Source organism: Quercus robur, chromosome 8, assembly GCF_932294415.1.
Source record: "Quercus robur chromosome 8, dhQueRobu3.1, whole genome shotgun sequence".
In the NCBI taxonomy this organism is placed as follows: Eukaryota; Viridiplantae; Streptophyta; class Magnoliopsida; order Fagales; family Fagaceae; genus Quercus; species Quercus robur.
The window spans coordinates 64,735,047-64,755,250 of NC_065541.1; the positions used below are offsets into that span (position 1 = coordinate 64,735,047).

Genomic DNA, 20,204 nt, shown 5'->3' on the forward strand with positions numbered 1-20,204 from the left:
TTAATTAAATCGAAAGTTAATAACCTTGATTAATAAATAGTTGAAGCTAAAATTATTTATCCCTAAAACGATTAGATATTTCAAAACAAAAAGTATTAGTTTTTTGTTTATTTTAGCATAATTAAGAACTTAATTTTTCTACTTTACATACTCATTTTTTTTTTTTAAACAACTCATGTCGAATTATCTATTTTATGCTACATTTTATTAAAATATCAAATTTTCTTGATTTTTTAATTGTTTCTCTTTCTTCACACACAATAAATACCATCCATTCTCTTTTTTCATACTCTAGATATGTAGAGAAAAAATAAAATGTTAAATGCAAAATGAATAGTGCTAATATAAATTTACACAGTTATTGTAACAACCATGTATTTTTATACGACTTTACATGGCCTGCTGGGAAAATTTGAGCTTGGTTGACTAAAATGCTGTACTTTACATCCTAGACTTTTATTTTAGCCAATTTACTCTATAAACTTCACATTTTTTGCCAAATTGATACTTCTGTTTGACTACTGTCAATAGTTCTCACATGACATGCACGCTCAGTTTTTTTTAGAGAAATATCAAGATTCTTTTTTTCTTTTTTGCCAAGGCCATGTAGCTGTAGTTTACAATTTTATGAAAGTACGCAGTCGTGATTTCATTTATTTATCTATTTTGCCTTTTATAATTACATATATAATAATATTACAAGACTTGTGTGACCATTGTGTATCTCGGTTGGATAACTTTTAAACCGAAAAGCTTTAGTTTTTGTTATCTCCATTATAGGCATAGCTATTGGTATGTACAGTACCATTAAAAAAAATTTACAATTACATATATATATATATATATAAAGATTCAAATTATACTCACTATTTTTTTCTCTTATTTTTTTTTTTTTTGGTTATACACATGAATTTACTCTTTAAAAAAAAAAAAAAAAAAAATTTATTAAGTTCTTGATGATTAATTTAATCAACTAGTGAGAGTTTATTAGGGGACGAGTTATTTTGAACACTCATCTGGAAATGAAAAAAAAAAACAGATAAGGGACTTTATCCCCGTTGAGACACTTATAGCACCAGATGATTCACGTTAGTATGATATATCGATTATTTTCAATATCCTATATTAAATAATTTTTTTTCCTGAACTCTACACAATATATTTCATGTGCTTAGGCAACAAGATGTCTGTTTCAAGCTGGCTTCAAGATGATAAGCATGGAGGAATCATGTTAAGGCACCATGTTGGTAAAAGCGTGATGCACGCTTAAGTACAAAGACTTCCTAGAGCCTAAACACAAAGTGCACGCACAATAATAGACAATCAAACGATCAACCAATCATATAAATGTCATATAATTTTTATGTGCTATACAAAATATACACTATGATATTTGATATTTGATATCGATGATCAAAACAAAGACAAGATGTACATGGCCGAATCACTATACACCCAAAAGGCAAACGCTAAAAGGCACTACAATGTTAAGTAACGATTAAGAATAGGGCCATTATAATTGTCATCACAATATTTGTAACCCTCATCGTCTTCCTTATCTTCATGTAAATTAATAGTCTCTCTCTCTCATGTGGTTCTGAGTGTAAATTTGAGTGTGCAGTGAGGTTTTGTGTTACTGTTTAATCGACGATCTCGGAGTCGGTGACTGATCTACAGTGCTGCACTATGGACCGTCCGATAGAATTGATCCAATCCTCCTTTCCTTCTCCGAATCGGCGATGAAGTACATGGTATCGGATTGGGTGGAGAGTTCGAAAGCGTACTGTTTGTTGAGGATGTCTTCGGCGCCCTTGACTGTGAGGCAAGTGGCCACGGGGATAACGCCACGTGGCTTAGAGATGTGGGTGACGGTTGAGTCTTTGAACCAGAACAGCTTGCCTTGCTTCAACACGAACCAGCAGCGGCGCCAGGTTTTGATGTACTAGCCACCCGGTGCGCTCCGGGTTGGTTCGCCTGGCCCGTTGCGGCCCGCCACAGGCTCGCCATCGGAACTTCTTTTTTGGAGGAGCGTTGAGTGGTCGGTGGTGAGAGTGAAACTGAAAGAATATTAGGATTTTTTTTTTTTGGGTCGTCCTTTTATTTTCTTTTGTCGGGAGAATTTGTAAATGTGACCGTTAAATTTTGTGCATTTATGAACTAACCCAATGATTTCATGATATTTTCATAGACTAATGGATCATGGATTTGTTTTTTTTGGTGCTAAGACCATTCACATCAAAGGTTCTAAAAAACCTTTATAATATATAACACATCACTTTACAATATCCCTTATATCAAAACTTCTATTTTTTTAATACTTCATTTAAATATTCTTTTTATTTTTATTTTTTATTCTTCCTCTCTCTCTCTCTCTCCTTTGTCTCTCTTTCTTAACCCATCGTTGCCACCAACAAACCCACCAAGCAAAAAACACACACAGAGCAAACCCACATCCCAATCCACCATTGCCAATCAAACCACCAAACAAAACACATACACACACACAAGAAACCCACAAAACTCCACAACCACAGCAACAACGAAAATCCACGGCAACAATAGCAAACCCACAATGGTAACCCTCCACCACCGATCTATTGCTCAATCCACCACAACAACCCTTCAACCCGGATTCAACCTACAACATCAAACCCACCACAGCAAACCTCCACAAAAGCAAACTCATCACGTTGACCTACTGCACCATGACCCACCACGCCCTAGACCCATTACGACCTAGACTCATAACCCACCATCCCGTCGCCACCAAATTTGACTCACACCCCTGAACCAGTAGATTGGCGAAGACCAAACCAAAACCCATAGTTCCATTAAAAACACTGCATCGTGACCCACGACCCATGCCCATCGAACCACAATCGTCGACTATCGGACCATCGTCGCCGCCACCCATGACCATTGGACCATCAAACCATGACCCACAACCCAAAATCAAAACCATAGTCATTGGACCCATGATCCATGACCATTGGACCATAACCCACGACAGCCCACAATCAACATATCACAATCGCTGAACTAAGGGAGAGAGAAGAGAGAAGTGAGAGAGGAAAGAGAAAAAAAAATGAATAACAGCTCATTGTAGCTCAGTGCTAAATTTTTTAAGATTTAACATGTTTGATGTAAGTGTGTTTTTATCATTTGAGGTGCTAAAAATGCTAAAAAAATAGCATTTAGCATTTTTAGCACCTTTGATAAGATTGTAAAATAGGACTGACACATGAGAAATGAGAAGATAAAGTTTTCCTCTAAATCGATTTAAAGGAATCTACTTTTTTAACTTCTTAATGATAACTTATAAAACTATTCACTTGCAATTTTTTTAACAAGTTGCATAACTTATTAAATAGATTATGTGACTAAAAGTACATCGTGATGATTATAAGTCGAGAGTCATTCACTTATTCCAAACTTAGAAAACATGATTTTCTTTGTTAGGTTCTAAGACTTTAGGAACTAAATGTATTAGAACTTCATTATATATCATGTTGGCAAACCATGATCAAAACATAGAGTCTAGGTTTAGGCTTGCTCAAAGTGTGTTTATTTGTAAAAGTTGGAATCGAGTGATTGCAGGATTTATTGGTTAAATCTGCAAGGCTCAATCGATCAAAAATTAGGCTTGATCGATCGAACCTCATGCAGATTAATTTTCTGCAGAATTTTCCAACTTAGCTCAAGCCCGATTTAACGTGTAGAGTTTTATGTTTTACTCCAAGTATATAAGGAAAAACCCTATCTACATTTTAGAAGTCTTTATGTGATGTGTGTTGAATCTCTTGTGAGATCTAGAGGTGTTTACCTTTATACACACTTAGGGTTATCAAGATCAAGATTCATCTCAAGAATTTGGTGATCGCTTCAGTTGTTTATAAAGAATTTAAAGGAGATCTGAAACCTTTAAGTGGAGTCTCAAAGTCACAAGTGGGAGTACTTGTGGTTGCAGTGGATCAAGGAAAGAAGTAGTCCGTGGACTTAGAGTTGTCTTGTGGTCGTGGTAGTAAGTTTTCTACTCAAGGTAGCAATAGGATGTTAGTGGTCTAAGTTCTATTGTACAAATTTCAATTCTTTCATAGTGGATTTGTTTTACCTTAAGGATGGCTAGGTTAAATCCCCCTCAGGTTTTTCACCAGTTTGGTTTTCCTAGGTTATCATATCATGTGTTCTTTATATTTCCGCATTACTTATATAATATGATTTGAATGTGTTAACTTAGATCTGAATAATTTATCTAAGTAATTATTTGGCTAAATAACTTGTATTTTAAGAGGTCTAAAAACGTACACTTTTTATTAATCTTTTCACTTTGTTCTCCTCCTTCCATCTCGTTCAAATGCCTTACTAATAATAATGCTTAGATATTCAAAGAAAAAAGAAGGGAAATTACATGAACCTCCTTGGCAATAAAGAAACTACAATAACCAATAATATTTTGTAGAAATCACAATATCCTCCTTGTGTTTTGTGATAAACGTAAGATATATGATGAAATCCAATGTTGCTCAAGTTATAGTATTTTTGTAGACTAACATATATTGGGTTCAGCAAAAATGTTCCTAATTTGTCTGTTAGATTTTTGATGAAATCTTCATTTTCCCTTTATTTTTCCAATTTATATGATTTAATTTACCCAACAAATTTTTTTGTTGTTGAAATAGTTATAATATGCAGCTAATTTCGCAGATTTAATAGTATATGTTATTCTTCTCATAAAGTTTAAGGGAGATTATGATTTTCGATAAGGGACCCTCAAAAAAAAAAAAAAAAAAAAACCTTATGTTAAGAACTAAGAACCAAAGAAGTCATACATTGATCCTTCAAACAAAGGAGATTAAACAAGAATGCCACATACAAATGCCAAATCTTTGCTTAACAAAGGTAATAGGTAGATTCCACTGATCTCTTCAAGTAGCTTATTGCACCTAGAATTTAAGTAAAAAATTAGTTATGTTCTATGATTGTAAATAAATATCATGATACCAAAAACAATTACACGTTTTGCATGTGCTCATTAAAAAATAAATGAAAATTAAAGTACCCTTATCCATTAAGGTTCTTGGTTTAAATAGTCAAAAATTTCAATAAGAACAGCGAAATCAATTAAACAATCATGGTTATAAATAAAAAAAAAAAAAAAGAATTTTCTTTTATAAAAAAATATATGCTTGTGTTTATGGAAAATTAATTGGAACAAGGAAAGAAAACATGTCTTAAAAAAACACATAATGGCTTGTAATTATTTTACGAGATAATTGTCATGCGATATTCTACTTAAGCAAATTCAAAATTGAAATATAGCATTACCTCAACTTGGATTCTACTAGATAAGTGCACCTCTACGGATCCTGGAACCAAGAAAAGCTTTTTTAATCAAATGCAATTTTCTAATAACTTCCTCCATATTCATCCTTTCTTTTGGCGTCTCCATTGAATAGGCAAGTCCAATTTCAAGGACTGAGACTAAGCACTTATGTAGATTGGCATCAATGTGGCAGAGGTTCACAATATCAAGAGTTTCTTCGTCTATTTGAATTTCATTTTCGTTGTTATATTCTCTAGCCAATGTTGATGTTTGCATTTCTTCAACTTCTCTTGGTAGATTGATTCCATTTTTAAAACCATGTTATTTTATGCAAGACAAATACCAAATAACAATTTAAGATGTTAGTTGGTAGACCTTGGCAAAATTGAACCCCAACCCAAGACTTTTTTGACTCGGAGAAACAGTCGAGTCAACTCGTGCCAATCAGTTGGAATGTTGGGTTGGGTCAAATCAACCCATGACCCAACCCAACCTGTTTTTTAAAAGAATGGACTTAAAAGGAAATTCATTTTGCTTATTATTATTTATAATCTTTAAATTTTAAAGGTCATATACAAAGTTGTATGATTTTCCTTATTGGAAAGAGAATTATAGTCAGTTTTCAAAGCTTTTGTTAACGGCATGCGACCTCTTAAGCATTTCAATAACCGTGATTACTTCTTACTGAACTTTTAGCATTAGAGGTAAAATTCGTACTTATTATCAATCTTGTCTTTTGCTCAATAATGTGAGAGATTTGCACTCAAATTAGGTTATATGGATTTTGAGGTGATATATATATATATATATATATAGATTTATAGATTTAGTCATAATTATAAAATTTAAACCCTTTATTGACTTGATTACTTTGTATACTTAATTTATATTAAAATTTTGCATTGTAAATGAAAATTTTAATGAAATTACTCGCCAACTTAAGATGCAATTATTAAGTATGAATATTTCCACTATAAGATCTACCTACCAACATTGAGTAGATTGAGGTGTTATTCAAATTAAATATTTAACTTTTTTTTTTCTTTACCTAATGTGTTAGGTTTTATTCTTAAAGTTTTATTTGCTTAGTTATCTTTCTTGGTAATTTAACTTTATTATTAATTTATATGCAACAAGTGCATTTGAGAAGATTGATATGGTCCACATCTTCTATAATGTGTGTGTGTATATATATATGGTCCACATCATCTTTTTTTATTTTTTTTTTATTTTTTTTTATATTATAATTTTTTTGTGGTGATGATAATATTTGTGAGTTTTGGATTGTGTAAAAGTAAAAGAATTTGTGTTTTATAATTTTTATTCAACTTTTACTTTTGCTTAGTTTTCTTTTTTTGGATCACTTATTTGTATTGAAAAAGAAGATAAAGACAATATCATATTATTGTTATTGTTGTTGTTGTTGTTGTTGTTATTTGAAAAAATACTAGTCAACCTGATCGAACCCAACTGATTCAACATGTAACTAGATGGACTCAGCTTGTTTTGTAATCTGTTTTGGATAACTTGTTTCTTACCCAAATCCGAATGAGTCTAATTCTAATTTTATCAACCCAACCCGTTTGCCAAATCTACCTGTAATATTATCCTGAAAAAAAAGAAAAAGAAAAAGAAAAAAAGAAGATTAAAAGGAAGGGTATTTAAATAAATCTCTTGTGGGGTCAATTTTATAATTTATAATTATAAGGGAGTTTTTAGAAAATAAGGTTGAAACCCTAGCTACATATATAAGCTTCTTAAGTCAACGTATATGGGGAGATATGGTGAGAGAGAAGATTACCCAAAAGATTGAAGTAGAGAAGGATCCTTGGGTCCCGTGGCCTAATGGACACAAAACAAAGCTTAAACATACCTCCATGATATGCAATCCCATGATGGTATCAAGCCTCTTTTTTTCTTCAAGGTTGTAAACATTGAGAGATTGGTGGAGCTATTTGATGCTAAATCTGTGGAAGCTATTGAGAAGAAGATTGTCATCCCTTCTTCACGAAGACAAGATTGACTGATATCAATTAAAGACCCAAAGGAAAGTTTTGTTTTATATCAGCAAATGTGACAAGTCAAGACCATAGGGTAAATCATAAATGTAAGCACGGGTTAATTGGAAAAGTCTATGGAAATCCCGACAGGCATCCTACCCCCAAAACGGAACATAGCTCTGAGATTGCAATTGCTGGGATATTTGGTTTGGAAGCTTATGGGGCTTTGAGATCTGAGATTCTCCCTATTTCGAATAATAAAGATATTGTGAAGCTATTGCTGGACCGCCATAGTCTTTCCAAATTTAGATTCTCCTACAAATTCTTTACAAGAACAATGTACTGCTCAAATTGCTTTCACACTTGAAGTAATCTAGAATCTCATAAATCAAGTAGAGCACAATGATTCACAGATCAACATCATGACCACTATCAATTCAATAGAACACAAGGTGAAATCTAAGGATTTTTTTCTTTTATAAAGGAAGTGTTAGGGTAAAGTTCTCTTTGGAATAGCTTTTGGAGGTAAGTAACCTTATCCTAATTGGTTTTATTTTGCGTATTTTAACTACTGAAAATTGTTTATAGTTGTTACAATTTTATTTCTATTGTATTACTAATTTCAAGTAAAGAATTATCACAAATATATCTGATTACTGAAAATATGATGTATTTTATTTAATAGTTTTTAACTATACTAATTCAAAGTAAAGAATAAAGAATTTTCACAAATATATATGAGCATTGAATATAAGATTTATTTAATTTAATTGTTTTTTTTTAGCTGTATTGATTTAAAGTAAAGAATATAGAAATATCACAAATATATTTGAATATTGAATATATGATTATATATATGTATTTGAATAAGATATATTTTTGTTAGAAACTATGATTTCATATATATGATTATGGACAATCTGACTATGAATTGATTTTGATACCCAAACCAATGAGGGTTATTCATTGGTACTCTGATACCCAAACCAATGGAGGTTATTCATTGGTACTCTGATACCCAGCCAATGGGAGTTATTCATTGGTACTCTGATACCTAGTCACGGGGATATAGTGTGACCATAGTCATAAGATTGTTAAGAATATGAATTACATTTGAATAATTGACTATTTTGAGTCCTTAAAACTACCTATGTGATTTTGGAAATGTTTGAGTATTTGAATTATTTTGAGTCACTAAAACTGCTTATGTGTTTTTGGAACCTATTGTAAGTTATAGCTTTTGATATATGAAAAACTGATTATTTTCTAAACCATCTATGATATATTTGTAAGATTAAAGTATGTGACCTATGTGCAAATTATTATTTTAAGACTATGAAACTTCTTCAGTTATTTTGAAAACGCATAGTATATTATAGCTTTTGAAAACACATATTACATCTTATACTTTACAGATCTATTGCTTGATAGAACTTATTAGGACTTTGGTTACTTATTAAGTTGTCAACTCACCCCCTTTTTTCCATCCAATTTCAAATTGTGAAGAATAACAAGTTTTGGGAGTTTTGCTGTTGTGTTGTGAGCATGAAAGAAGCTTAGTAAGTTTGGGATTAGATGGTCTGGTAATGGTCTTATATCTTTTGGTCAATTGACATTATGTGCATGAGGTTTGGAATTGTTCTATTAAATTATTGGAGATCTTTTGAGAATTGCATTATTGAGAATGTTTTTAAAATTTATTAATGAAATTTTCTTTGAGGATAATTATTTAATTGCTAAGAAGGCCTTACATACTTGTAGGGTGATTACTTTATAAGCGTGCGGCCGTTGTCACGTGCTTATCTTTATGATTGGGTTCAGGGCGTGACATTACCAATTGGTTCCATTGCTAAAGGTTTGTAACTTAAAAGTGCAGTAGGCTATATAATATAGCTTTAAAAAGATAAGAATGAAACAAAGATATAGGATAGTTGGACAAGAATGAACTTTTCACCATCTTTGAATTTTGCCTTAAGCAAAAGAATAATATGTCTAATAACATAAAAAAATTTATGATATTTTTTATAATTTATGAGGTGATAGATTATGATTGATGCATGTAGAATTGATGGTAGCATTGGTTCAAAAAAATTGTTGTTGACTAATTACAATCTGTCATCTACGAGTATTGTAAGGTGTCTGTTAAGGAATTTTTTCTTTTATGTCAGATTTTTTATTAGTTTTATATGGTATGAAGCCAATGGAACTAACTTTTTAAATTCCACTTATTATTTCAGCCATATTTTTAGCTAATCTCATTAATTCATGCAACTTTTTTATTAGTTGAATTCCATGACAACTCATCCTTAACTGCAAGCACCTTATGATGCTCATTAACATTGCCCTTTATTATGTGTACCACTCTTGAATTGAAAAAATAGCGTGGTTTGATACTAACATGAAGAAGAATCAATTATTTTCACATTGAATGTTCCACATTTTTCCAACGGGAGTGGTTTGATAGTTTCATGTAGGGGTGGAAATTCGTGTTCGTGTGTTGGGTTCATGTCGTGTCAACTCATGAGTATTCGATTAAATGGGTCAACACTAACCTGACATGTTTAATAAACAGGTTAAAATTCCTCAACCCTAATACAATCTATTTATTAAACAAGTCAGTCGTGTTGATCTGTTTATCAGATTTTATCAAAATGAAATAAAAATAAATTATGAAAAAAAAAACAAATAAATATCTTTAATATAAAATCCAGAACTAACTAGTAGCTGCATCACAAATAATAATTCAAAATTAAAGCATATCTTAATATCACAAATAATCAATCACAATATGTTAAAGAAAATAAATCACAACAACTAATAAGTTTATATACCTAGGGTTTGAAGGGTATATTGGTAAAATGTCATTTAATCAGACGGGTCAAACAGATTCCATTGGTTGAACACTAATTCAATCCGTTTATTAACGGGTCAATCATGTCAATCTAAAGATAACACGAATCTATTAAATCTCAACCCTTAACCTATTAATTTCGTATCATGTTGTATCGAGTTCACGGGTCGTGTTCAATTTTATTGCCACTAGTTTCACGTGGGTTGCTTGGACGATGTTTAACATTATCATAAAGTCATTGACTCCACACTTGACGTTTGAATCATGATTTTCCACCGTGTTTGACACTTCACATGGTAATAAATTTGTCCCTGCTGCCTTGCAAAAAACAATGACAGTAATTTCGAAAGTCTCAACTTTCAAGTCATTGTTTTACTAACAAATTTGGGTCTAACGTTCCACTCGATTTTCTCACTGAATAAAGAAAATTTGTAAGTCACATTTTCAGTTCATAAAAACAGTCTACGTAATACACTGTGTGAAATAAACAATACCAAGAAATAGTAATACTGTCTTAAAAGGAATATCGGCTAGCGGGGTTTAGATGGCAACAATGCCGTGAGGTGTTAGAAATGAAAAATGATTTTCCTCTCTCAAATGAGGTGCCCCTACCATCTCTTTATAAAGGCTTTAGGCTTGGGGTTCAAGTAATAATTTAGCAATAATAGTGCGATTTGGGATGCTTTAGGCCTATTTGATAAGAGATTTTTAGTAACGTTGATTAAGTTTTGTGGAAATATGTGTAGGTAAAAAAGTGTGTGGATATATGTGTTGTGGTGTTTAAATAATAGTTGGCGTTGTTTAAACACCGTTACCAAACGAGGCCTTTATGTTTGTAATTCAAATCTCATCTTTCCCTCCTCTTTTGTAGTTTTTATGCCATACACCATATCAATCATACTTAATTACTTTAGGCTTTGTTTGATTGGATGGTAGAAGAGATTTAGTTTTACCTTATGTGTGTTGGGTTGGGGGATGAAAAAGTGGAGAAATCGAAAATTCTTTTGTTTGGTTGAGAAGAAAATTGAGATGGTAGAAAATGTATTTATATAAATTTATTTCATGCCCCCATTACATTAAAAAATAATAATAGTTGAAAAGAAAAAAGAAATTTTTGGGAAATTTAGACCCCATTTGATAGAATTAATCAATTTTAAGTCAAGTGATTAATTAGTCAAATTATTAATAATCCTTGGTTAAATAAACAAATATCAATATCATGCATAGCGGGATAGTAAATAAGACAAGACATGATGACCCATGAAAACTAATGAAACAAACTAATTTCACAAAAAAAAAGGGGGGAATCTTCCCAAAAAGCAATCCTCTATAATAAAGAAAAGTTTAAGAGCTAGTACAAAATATTTGTGCCTACACTCTACAATCTCATTTGATGAACTTAGAGCAGAAACTTTCTATCACTTTAGAACCTCTTTATCACTTTAGAACCTCTTAACTCTTCAATATATGAACACTCTATGGATGATGTACCTACAATTACAATCAGAACCTCCAACTAACTCCGATTTTATTTTTTGAATTTGATAAAATACAAAATGTCATATTATTTAAATTTTTTTTAATAATATGATACTAGATACACATTTAAATTTATAATATTTAATATGAATCACAAAATGAATATATTTCAAATGGACATGACCCAAATACGTATGGTGGATACTTAGAAAAAAAAAAAGCACATGTTAGTGTGAGATCATTCAAATCAGGAAATGGTGTGGTTTTTTATTGAATTTAGTATCATAAATATTGAAATGTCACAAAATATGTCAAGAGTTTTGTGATTTAGTACCTTTTTTTTTTATGGGTTTAGTATCATTTTCACTCTACCTTATGAGGAGACTTTGGATCCTAATCCCCTAGGGGAGAATAATATTACCATAATAGACAATAAAAAAAAAAAATTTGGGACTACAGTGAAAATGATATTAATAAGAAGAGGCTCGCGCTTCAAGCTGGGAGTCTGGGAAATGGAGATGGTGATATTAGAGGATTTAAAGTTTTCGGCAAAGGCCTTTATAAGTTGTCAGATCTCATGTAGTGGCCCATGGATTACGAAAATGGGTCTTATCTTGCCTAGTCAACTCTCACTAGTAGGGGTGCTGATATTGTGTAGTACGGAACTCCCTCTAGAGGGATGGGCAGGCCCCATAGGAGGGGTGGGTGAAGGCCTTCAGCGAGTTGATCCATCTATTGATTGTTGGACTCTAATATTTTTTTTTTTTAATTATTATTAAGTGGTTGGGACTTGGGATTGCCTTGTATTTATTTTTAATCAAAATGAATAAATATTCTATACTTATCCATTTATATAATATTTAAAAATTGAAATGTATAATTTATTATTTTTAGTCTCATTTTAAGCCACATCAATGTAACATTTTGGTCAGTAAAAAAAAAAAATGTAACATTTTGGTACATTTTGATATAATTTGGTCTAGTTCGGTACATTTTGAACTAATTGAATCTTAAATTGATTCTTTTGTAAGTTGCTTTTTTGGTTTTTGGCTCAAAATTTAATTTTTTCTTTTTCTTAATTTAGGTTCAAAAGTACAAAATTTTATTATATTTAGGTCAAACACTTTAGCTTTTGGCTAAAAAATACAAACAAAATAAATATAAAAAATTAGAGAAATGAACCCTAAAAAGTAATAAAAATGATAAATAGTGATTAGAGAAACAAACCTTAGTTGCGTGAGTTTGTGACTAGTCAAAATAATGATTAGAGTAAAAATAATGTATTTCTATGAATATTTACATTCAATTAAAATAGAATGAGTAATTGTCTTACATTGTTTAAGAAAGTGTGTTGTGTATAGTATAACTTGTTACACACTCTTTTAAAAGTTACCATGACTTTTAAGTGAAATTTGTGGTGTGTTTTTATGTTAAAACTCATTTCCCTCTCCCTTGTTTGTGTGTTTTCCAAAAAAGTTAAAATATTCCACATTCTCACAAATCTAAAAAGATTGGTTTAGTGATTCTCAACACTCATTCAATTTATAAGATCTAAGATTCAAATTTGGGCCTCTCTTTAGGAACTTTTATTGTAATTACTCAGTGTGTGTTTAGGACAGGACACACGAAAATACTAGTAAAATGCTCTAAAAATTGTGGAACATAATTTGTTTTTTAGACCCCAATCTTCAAAGAATTTTGCAGCCAAAGTTCACAGTCACATCTCTAATTCTTTGCCAAGAGATTGCCCATGCTTACCTTTGGTCTTCCTTTCATACTTTTTATATGCCTTATTAACAATGTTATTAAAATTAAGAAGAAAAAAAATAGATAGAGAGTTTATGGATACAATTTTTATCACAACTTTGATCTAGCTGATTGTGAGTGGTGGAAAAAATATGGATGGACTTATTTGAAGTGATTGTCCACTACTCACATTTGACCACTTCATAAGTTTTGACAAAAATTTTGGTCCTAGAAGAACAAAAAATAAAAAAAGAGGAGAAATTACATCAACTTCCATGTAAGGGAACGATGGTGACCAATTATGTTTTGTAGAAATGCTATCATATTCTTCAAACTTGTATAAGCATAATACATAATGAAATCTTTATTATTATATAAAAGAGATAACCCATGATTCTCTTTATTGTTATTATTATTCAAGGCAAAACTGGGGCTTACACCCACCTTTAGCACCTGCGAGTCAGGGAGAAAATAGATGTTTATGGGACCATTTCACATACAATAAGCAAGTCAAGAGGCTAAATTATGGGTGAGGAAATTAAAGTTTCTAATAACAAAATGGAAACCCCAACAAGTCAAAGGGATGAACTATAAAGAACTAAGAACTAAGGAAGTCATACACTGATCGTTCACACAATGGAGATTAAACAAGCAAGCCACACACAAATGCCAAATCTTTGCTCAACAGAGGTAACAAGTAGATTCCAATGATGACCTCTTCGAGTAATTTTTAGGTATTTCCGGAGTATGATGACGTGGTGCTCCATGCTCTCACATTTATATTGGATCACACTAATTAAGTTTATGATGGAGGCTACTACAAATATGTGAGGGAGGAGCAAGACATCATCATAGTTCAAGAGTGCTTAATAATTTTCTGATATCTTTACGTAATTTATTGCACCTAGAATTTAAAAGTAAAAATTTTGTTATGTTCTATGATTATAAATAAATATCATGATACCAAAAACAAGAACACATTATGCAGGCCTTTTTTTTTTCAAAGCAAATATTTTGTTTTTGCAAAAACCTTTACTGAAAAGTCTCCATCAAAACTTATTTAGTTATGTAATACCTTTTGAAACACGAATTTGCTAAACTTTAGTTCTAAGTGAAACTTAAATTTACCAAACTCGAGTTTGACATAATGCTTGAAACTTTTTTAGTTATGTAGCAATTTTTTCCATAATTCTTGGAACTCGAGTTTAGTAAACTCAAGTTCTATATAACTAAATAAATTTGAGTGGAGGCTACTCGGTATATATATATATATATATATATATTTTTTTTTTTTTTTTGTAAAAATAGAATATTTGGCAAAAAGAAAAAAGCATGTTTTGCTTGAGGCCATTGAAAAATAAATGAAAACTAAAGTACCTTATTCATTAAAGTTCTTGGTCTAAATAGTCAAATTATTTAGTGAGAACGGCAAAATCAAATGATCATGATTCCCATAAAAAATAAAAATAAATAAAAAAATTTGAACAATCATGATTATCTAACAAAAAAGATTTAAAAAAAAAAAATATATATATATATATATATATATCTATGCTAGTGTTTATGGAAAATTAATTGGAACAAAGAAAGAAAACATGTATCTAAAAAAACATATAATGTCTAGTAATTATTTTACGAAATAATTGTCATGCGATATTCTACTTAAGTGAATTCAAAACTGAAATATAGCTTTACCTCAACTTGGATTCTACTAGATAGGTCCACCTCTGCAGATCCTAGAACCAAGAAAAGCTTTTTTTAGCTAATGTAGTTCTCTAGTAACTTTCTCCATATTCATTCTTTCTTTTGGCGACTCCACTAAACAAGCAAGTCCAATTTCAAGGACTAAGACTAAGCACTTATGCAGATTGGCATCAATTTGACATAGGTTCACAATACCCTGAGTTTCTTCATCTTCTTGAATTTCATTTTCATTATTATTTTCTTGGGCCATGGTTGATGTGCCGTTTCTTCAACTTCTCTTGGTAGAAAGATTGGGTCTACAATCTGACCAACCCTTTCTGGCAAAGTCATCTTAGCAAAATTATGGAGATTAAGACCATCTTTAAACATTTTGTCAATGAGTCTCTTCCCCAAGAACATCACTAGTAAAAATATCCCGTAGCCATACACGTCCCCCCTCTGTTGAAGCCTCACAGCCCATGCCATACTCTACACACATTATGTTATGAAAGGAGATTTTACAGTTCTTGTTCATAATGAGATTTTTTATTTAAGGATAGTGCAAATTCATTTGATTTGTCAAAAAAAAAAAAAAAAAAAAAAAGGTAAAAAAGGTAAAAAAAAATTGAACCCAAGTAAAAACATGATGATAGATACCATGATTGTAAAAATTTCAAGCTAAAAAAATGGTAAATATGCCCTTTAGAATAAAACTTTTGGGGTCTAGTAGAAGGAGGTAATATTAACGGTTTAGACGTAGTAGTAAAGGAAATTATATGGTTAATGGTTAGGATTAGGATAATCTAAACAAATTAATTTTTAAATGGTATGGTCATATAATCTGTGGGAGGACTTTCGTCTCGGCTCCCAATCAAGAATTGTTCGCTTTGGGATCACACACACTACGGTACACCTTCTTTAGGCCAAAGGCTTATAAGACAAGGGTGGGAGACGTCTCCCCCCGATGTGGGATTGAGCAAATTCGTGCGGGTGGGACGTAGGTCGATCTTTGCCCATCCCAAAGCGAACAATACTTGATTGGAGGCTGAGATGAAAGTCCTCCCACATAATCATATTGGACACATTAGATACTAGCCTTCCTAAATGCCTTGGCACCACAATCCACCCATGTTCAAAACAATATCATGTGTCCTATATTATTAATTAATTATCCATTACTTGAACTTCTGTTTGATGAAAACTTGTTTAGATTAGGACACATGAATAAAATAGTAAAATTACACAACAGGTTTTGAGAGCAACTACACCATATTTGATATAGCCGATTGGAAAGCTATCATCACAAAGATATGGTGTTGAGGAAATAAATGTTTAAAAAATAAAAAAAAAAACTAAGCAAATGGATAGTCAGTAATATTTGTCAACTAATTTAATCAATGCTTAAATCAGGTTTAAAGCTTTTTTTTTTTTTTTAAATAATAAATTAAGTGTGTATTCGTGTTTCCATGTTGCACGTGAGAATTTTTGTGTTGATAGTAAAGTAACTGCAATTAAAAAAAAAAAAAAAAAGTTTCAAAAACTAATTTTAATGTTAGAATTTATACAAAATTGGAAAGGCATTACCTGGAGCAGCATAGCCAATTGATCCCTTTATCCCAATTGTACTAGATTGCTTTTGAGAAGAATCATTGGTGGTTGGGAGGTGTCTTGCTAAGCCAAAATTGCTTACATGAGCAATCATATTATTATCAAGGAGAATATTGCTCGGCTTTAAATCACAATGAATAATTGGTTGTGCTGAATGATTGTGAACATAATCTATTGCAGAATCCACATCAATGGCAACATTAAGTCTTTGAAGAAGGCTTAAGTTCCTTGACTTTTTTTGGTTGTCTATCACCGGATGCAGCCAAATATCTAAGCTCCCATTTGTCATGAATTCATAGACTAGGGCTTTGAATTGATTCCCACTATAGTCCATGCTAGAGCAACATGTAAATATCTTAACAAGATTCCGATGCCGGATGTTTCGTAAGGCATTGCATTCAGCCATGAAACTTTTGGAAGCTCCCTTGTGTTGAAGGTTAAGGACCTTTATAGCAACTAGTCTTTCTTCTTGATCAAGGGCTCCTTTATATACAAACCCAAAACTGTCAGATCCAATTAAATTATTAGGAGATAATCCACAAGTTGCTTGATAGAGTTCTTTGATTAATCATAATTAATCAAATTCCAATAAAGCAATTATACTTACTTATCATCATGAGTAAAAAGTGTTTTTATTTCAACAAAGCAATTCTACTTATAACCATATATATATATATATATCAAATTCCAAAAAACAAAAATCCCCAAAAAAATTGTATACATCATGTTTGACATATTAAAACACAATACTAAATAATAAACCCAAAAACATCCATCGGCTGCAAGATAGGACAAGGTAACAACAAGATACTCTAGACCAAAACTAAAGTTGCCAAACACAACAGAAACAGAGAATTAGTAGAGATTCCTTAGATTGCTGTTGAAAACTAGTTCAAGTTGCTCTGCTCTACTTTAGGGTAACAAATATTTCGGTTAAACGAGGGTAATATGATACCTATCACAACCTCCAATCTATGTGGTTGAAAGCTAACATCCACATTTAGACTTAAAAGTACGCTACTTCTGCATTTATACTTGTATACAGTTTTCATTTATGTATATTTCTATATTTATGTATTGATGTATGCAAATAAAGATGTACACAAAAATCGCAATATAAATTACATGAATGAGGTGGTGGCAGAAGCTTAATGTTGATGGCAGCAAGAACCTAATCATGGTGACAAGGTCAGAATAACTAACCTCGTCTGTGGCCACCCCTGCTCCCATTCCAATCTTATGTTATTCAAAATTACATAGGGAAAACGCTTTGTCTGACTCCACCAATTTCAGTGGTTCCAATATCACCTTAAATTTCTACCAATTGTACGTTATACTTCTAATCATAGTGATTAAATTAATTTATTAAAAAAATATTTCTTTTTTATATTCCACATTAATATTGATCATGAATCTTTGAAGCCCAAGTGATCAAGTTGAAGGGATATTAAATCCTTACTCTGAAACATTTTATCTTGAGTACAAAGGTCACATGAATGCTATTATGTCCATTTCCATTGAAGCTACAAGAGAGTGGATTGCTTTAAGCCTAGATACTGCTCTTATATTTTTATTGCATTTTCATTCAGGATACTAGACAAGAGCATGATCGAATATGGGTATCTAGTAGGTTGAAATTGATAGCAGTCTAAAGAGTCCAGAAGGTTGGTGAAGAAGTTCAATGTGTAGCATAGAAGCTTCTGCATGAACTTCCAATCTTAGCTGTCTCTGTGTAAGGCTGATTACATGACTCTGTTGTTCCTTTTCTGGCTTACTTTAAAAAATAAAAGGAAAAAAAAAAATGAAGATGAAAATTGCTTTGCCTGTCAGTTTAAATCAACTAGTTAGTAGGGGACAAGATGTACTTATTTTGAACACTGGTTTGGAGATGAAAAGAAAAAGCTAAAGGACTTTATCCCTATTGAGACACTTATAGCACCAAATGATTCGCGTTAGTATGATATATCTATTATTTTCAACATCCTATCTTAAATGAATTTTTTTTTCCTGAACTCTACACAATATATTTCATGTGCTTAGGCAACAAGATGTCTGTTTCAAGCTGGCTTTGAGATGATAAGCATGGAGGAATCATGTTAAGGCACAATGTTGGTAAAAGCATGATGCACACTTAAGTACAAAGACTTCCTAGAGCCTAAATAGGACAATCAAGTGATCAACTAATCATATAAAATTTTATATAATTCTCTTCTGCTTTACAAAATATACACTATGATATTTGATATCGATGATCAAAATGAAGACAAGATGTACATGGTTGAATCACTATACACCCAAAAGGCAAATGCTAAATGGGGCTACAATGTTAAGTAACAATTCCTATGCCTAACAAAGGCCATGCAAAGCAATGCAATTCTAAAGTATATAATCATCATCCTCATTAAGAATAGGGCCATTACAATTGTCATCTCAATATTTGTAACCCTCATCATCTTCCTTATCTACTTCATGTAAATTAATAGTCTCTCCCTCATGAGGTTCTAAGTGTAAATTTGATTGTGTAGTGAGGTTCTGTGTTTATTGTTTAGTGACTAATGATTAATTAGTTTACACCAAATTGTCCCTATTTTGAAAGCAACACACTCAATTCAACAAAAATTAAGGAGTTTGAAAAAGAGATTTACTGTAAATTCAAGATCTGAGAAGTGATCATTGATTCATTACCAAACAGAGAGAAACAGAGAAAGTATTCTTACAATTACAATTACAAAGAGCCACCAAACGAAACGATCCGCATAGATATACAAACAAAATATCCGAAAATTAAAAACACAAAGAAACCGAGCTCACCAATTATCATCATCATCATCATCGCTTGCTATCGTAATCGACGATCTCGGAGTCGGTGACTGATCTAGAGTGCTGCACTATGGACCGTCCGATGGAGTTGATCCAATCCTCCTTCTCCTTCTCAGAATCGGCGATGAAGTACATGGTATCGGATCGGGTGGAGAGTTCGAAAGCGTACTGTCTGTTGAGGATGTCTTCGGTGCCCTTGACTGTGAGGCAAGTGGCCACGGGGATGACGCCACGTGGCTTAGAGACGCGGGTGACGGTTGAGTCTTTGAACCAGAACAGCTTGCCTTCCTTCAACACGAACCAGCGGCGACGCCAGGTTTTGATGTACTCGCCAGGTTAGCCACCCGGTGCGCTCCGGGTTGGCCCAGTACTCCACGCCGTTGTCGTTGTTGGGCTGCTCCCCCTGGCCCGTCGCGGCCCGCCACAGGCTCGCCATCGGAACTTCTTTTTTGGAGGAGCGTTGAGTGGTCGGTGGTGAGGGTGAAACTGAAAGAATATTAGGATTTTTTTTTTGTCGTCCTTTTATTTTCTTTTGTTGGGAGAATTTGTAAATGTGGCGTTGAACTTTGTGTATTTATGAACTAACCCAATGATTTCATGATATTTTCATAGACTAATGGATCATGGTTTTTTTTTTTTTTTTTTTTTCGTTTTTTCTTTTCGGTGCCAAGTAAAATAGGATTGACACATGAGA

The 20,204-nt window shown here is 32.2% G+C and overlaps 1 pseudogene; it reads right to left on the reverse strand.

The window, feature by feature from the left end:
- Positions 1 to 20,123, reverse strand: part of LOC126697697 (pleckstrin homology domain-containing protein 1-like) — a 58,477-nt pseudogene extending 38,354 nt beyond the window's left edge.
- Between the last annotated feature and the right edge of the window lie 81 nt (positions 20,124 to 20,204).